Below are 5,035 nucleotides of genomic sequence, written 5' to 3' on the forward strand. Positions count from 1 at the left end.
TAGCAGCCCAACACTTAACCCATTATTCTATCAAGGCTTCCTTTGTTTGCCCCAACACCCTCTAATAACATTAGTTGTCAATAGTAAATATGTGACCACATTTTTGTTGCACTTGAAATTCATTTGTTCATATAACTTTATACTTTGACCAGATTCTCCCTTCAAATCTTACCAAAGAGGGAAAAAAAGGAAAGGAGAGAGAGCAGAAAGATGAGGAAAGGAGTGGAGAGGGACAGAAAGAAAAGGGAGCAAGAGAGAATTAAGGAAAAAGGAAGAAACTCAAGACTAAAATGAATTAGAGGAAAAGTTCCCATTTAAAAGATATTTCTTCTTTGTGTTCATTGAGAGAATAAAATAAGCATCTTATTATTAACTTAGTGTCTGGAGATTGGTGCAGGAGTGGCAGCAGAAACAGCTCCTTCAGATTCCCAGAGTGAGGCAATGGAATACTTACCAGTGTCTTCTTCTCTAAGCATGTTGCCCTCACTGCCTGTCCTTGGCAGAATTAACAAGGGAAGGCACTACAGTGTGGAGACCACATTAGCCTGAAGCCACTAACGTCTGCCCTGTTTACAGTTTTCAAGCAACCTTGCATATGTTATCTGCTCAACAGCACTGTGGTTCCGGCAAGGAAGACATTATTACTAGCCTCATTCTACAGTTTGGGGGTAGGGTGAGAACATAAAACATGCCATCTTCTGACCTCCTTCTCTTTATGTGATCTCCACAGCCTAATCACAGATATTTAAATGGAGTGTTTCACACTGCTTATCTTTTTTTTTTGGGGGGGGGGGGCGGGAACAACAGTTATATGGCAGTATACTTGGGGAAGCAAAGAGTCCCTGAGCTTCCTCAGCCCTTTACCTCCCACCTACACCTTACCCCTCTTCATCCCTCCTGAAACTCGACTACAACTACATCTCTGTGTCTTCTTAGAACTTATATAACAGGAGCAAGAGCTGAGACAAAAGATGAGGAAATGGCATTCAAGCATAGAGTCAGGAGTTGTGCATTTCATTCCAGGCAGAAAAGATACTTGGGAACAGGAGGAAGACACTAGACCGGCGTGAACTTTGTTTGTTCTGGAGAGAGACAAGTAGGAGGTGAGATTGGAGAGCTGAGGTTGTCATCAGATGGGGTTGTCATAGAAAAGAGTTCAACTTTTATTCTAAACATAAGGAGAAAGCTTAAAATTTATGTAGGCAAAGAATAACAAATCTCACATGTTGAGGGAGGCAGTAGTTTTGAGTTCAAGGTCAGGAATCAGACCAAACCAACCAATCATTACCACTGAGTCAACCTCAACTCATAGTGGTCCTATAGGACACAGGAGAATTGTCCCATAGGGTTTCCAAGGCTGTACATTTTTATGGCAACAGATTGCTACATCCTTCTCCTGAGGAGTGGCTTCTGGGTGTGAACTGTCAACCTGTCAGTTAGCAGATAAGCGCTTAATCATTGCACCACCAGGGCTCCCTCAAATCAGACAACCCCGATTCAAATATCTAGCATCTACTGAATGTGTTAAAGAAGGTATGTTATTTAATATCAACAAATTTCAGTTTCCTCATTTGTAAAATAAAGAAATAATAACAATAGCACAGTATAAAGCTCTTTTGAATGATTCACTGTCAAACTCTTAAATGGTGCCTGGTGGATAGTGAGCATTGGTAAATTTTACCTGTTTTTATTTTTGTTTGTTTGTTTAAAAATAATAAATCTGTCTGTTGTATGGAGAATGGATGGAGAGCAAGGGGGTAGGCAGTGAGACCAATTAGGAAGTGGCTCAAAGAATAGGTTTGGGGGCTCCAACTAAGTAGGTGAGGTTAGAGATACAGAGAGAATGAACATCAAAATAATAATCTAATGCATTAGATGCAAACAAAGAAATAAAGGATAAGCATGGCTTGATCCAAAATAAAATACATTGAGCCATATATCTGTGATGAATGGATGGTTGCAGACAAGTTCTCTCCATAATATGCTGTTGTGTGTCGTCGAGTTGGTTCCAACTCATAGAGACACTGTAAAGGGTTTCTGAGAAGCAGCTGGTGAGTTTGAACCATCAACCTTGCAGTTCAAATTGGTCTTGAGGTTGAGTGTTTATCCCACAGCGTCACACCAGCCTTCAAAAATGAAATAGGTATTTTTTTTGTGCCATGGAAAATAATTATTTTGAGGTCAAGGCTAATAACAAATTTTTAACAAAACTCAAGTGGACATCTTCCTAAATCATTGAAACTTTGCAGCAAGTTTACTAGAATGTTGCCCTACATAAAACATCAGGTTTTAGAAGGATCAAGCATTTTAAGGAAGGTCGGAAAGACCTCAAAAATTAACCAAAAAAGGGAAGACCATCAATCTGGACAAATGAAGAAACTGGCTAAAGTCCAAAAACTGGTGAAAGACTACAGAATTACCACTGATAAAATAGTTACTGAAGTTGGGATCTCATATGGCTTGCCATTGGTATTTTAGGCAAACACTTGGTTTCAGCAAGCTTTCGGCTTAATGGATGCCAGAAGTGTTAACATAATCAGCTAGCTGATCAGTCTGTTTAAGCAAGATGGAGGCAAATGAAGACAACTTTATGGAACAAGTTGTAAACAGACACGAGTCTCGGATTTACCAATAAGATCTAGAGAGCAAAATCTAATCAAAACAGTGGCTTCTGATTGCATCTGCTGGGCCAGTTAAATTCAAGGCAGAGAATTCAGCTCAGAAGGCTATGGCAATAGTTCTTTGAGATCCCAAGGGGGTAATCTTGAGAGGTTTTCTTGAAGGTCACAGGACATTCACAGGGGCTTCTTAGTTAGGAAACAGTTTTAAGAAAATTGAACGCTGTGTTGGTGAGAAAATGTTGCACCGAGGAACTTTTTTCCATCACTACAAAGCATCTGCGCATTCTTCTAAGGGTAGTAAGGGCTGCCTTATGAGAATTTTGTTGAGAAAATTTACCATCCACCCTACAGCCCTGATCTTGCTCCTCCAGATTCTTTCTTTGCTCCCAAAACTCAAAAACCATTTTAAAGGAATATGATTTGAGTCCCTTGAGGATACCAAAACTTCCTTTTGACTTGGTGTAAATCAAAGAACACCAAATATTTTAGGCAAGGGTTATTATTGCTAAGTGTCTTGAGTTGATTTTGACTCATAGTGACCCTGTGTAGAGTTTCCAACGCTGGTAAATTTGAACTGCTGACCTTGTGGTTCAAACTGACCTTGCAGCCCTGCGCATTATCCCCCAGCGCCATACCAGGACTGAAACCACATATTTCACAAGTGGCACTGTAGGGTAAGCACTGGACCATAAAATCAGTTTGAGCTACAAGATCAGTGGTCCAAACTCATCAAGCCATTCCTTAGAAGCTCTATACAGGATCGCTATAACCAGCTGCTCCTTGGAAACCCTATACAGAGTTGCTATGGGTCGGAATCGACTCAACGGCACTTAACAACAACAAAGAATCAAAACCTACTTGATGGCACTTAACATAGTGCCAGATGGAGGCTATGTCAAGAAATACTAGCTTCACATTTTTATTTTATTTTTTTTTTTGCTAAATGTTTCTATGATTTTGTAGCAAACAATACTTTTTTGACTAAGCATTGGACTGTAAGGTCTATTTAAAATGCAGGGTTGGTGGTTCCAAACTCAGCAGCCACTCCTCCTTGGAAACTCTATACAGGGTCTCTATGAATCTGAACCAACTCAATGGCACTTAACAACAACAACAGTATCTGGGGTGTAAATGCAAATTTTCAACAGGTGATCCAACAGGAAAAATCTGGTATAAACTCCTGACCTTTTGATCACAAGGATGTAAGGAGGGGAAAAAAAAAAATTAAGGAAAATAGGTGAAAATGCCTTTAATAAAGTTTATGTTATAGATTTTTAAGATATGTAACACTGGTTTTCCCTAAAATCTGTGCTTTTTCAGCATGTTTAGCCCTAACTGCTTTATTGTGGTAACACACCTACTATTATTTACAGTACTTGCTAAGTGCTTGTTGTTAAATGGCATTGGGTCAGTTTCGACTCATAGTAACCCTTCATAGGGTTTCTGAAGAACAGCTGTGGGTTTGAACTGCTGGCCTTGTAGGTAGCAGTCTAGTGCTTCTCCTACAATGTCACACCAGGGTGCTTTGCAATCTACTTTTGTTTGTTGGAACCTGTGATAATGGATATCTGAGGTAAGCAGCTTCTGGAAAGTTAAAATTATTTGGTTTCATATTTGTTTCTAGTCCATTTTGAATTTCCTTTCTTCTTCTATTTACTTATATTTAAACATTATTTCAGATCAAGGCTTCAAATAACAAACTGTTAAATTGTGAAATTGTTAAGAGAGTCTTCCCTATTTATCAATATTTGATAAAAAAGAATATTGATATTATAAACTTAAAATTTCCCCTTATTGTTTATAAATATCATTTTGACTAAATTTTAGCTTATAAATTTAAAAGATTATGTTTTTTGAAAGTTATCAGGTGCAAAGGTGTTTTTCAGTTTTATTGAGGTACAATTTATATACAATGAACTGTAGTTATTTAAAGTGCAACAAAACAAAACACAGCCATTAAAATTGACTCACAGTAACCCTACAGAGTAGAAATACCCCATAGGGTTAACTACTCTGCCATCAGGGCGCCTTCATTTAAGGTGTACAATATGACATATGCATATACCACCATCAAGACAGTGAACAAGGCCATGCTAAATGAAAGTTCAGTTGTTCAAATCTACCAGAAGCTCCTCAGAAGAAAGATGAGATAGTTTGCTTCCATATGAATTTTGTCTCAGAAAAAATCCAAAACCTAAGGAGCAGTTCTTCTCTGTCCCACAGGATCGTTGTGAATTGGAATCACTCAATGACATGGGGTTATCCTTTTGTCATCCTTCCCAGGCATCCACTCATATGCTTTCCGCCATTAAATGAGGGGGCTTCAACATGTTCATGGAAACATTCTATTATCTTTTCATTCCGTTTTTCCATGAACTTTTTGAAATCCCTTTGTACATTAGTTTGTATTGCGC

Source organism: Chrysochloris asiatica, unplaced genomic scaffold, assembly GCF_000296735.1.
Source record: "Chrysochloris asiatica unplaced genomic scaffold, ChrAsi1.0 scaffold00172, whole genome shotgun sequence".
NCBI lineage: Eukaryota > Metazoa > Chordata > Mammalia > Afrosoricida > Chrysochloridae > Chrysochloris > Chrysochloris asiatica.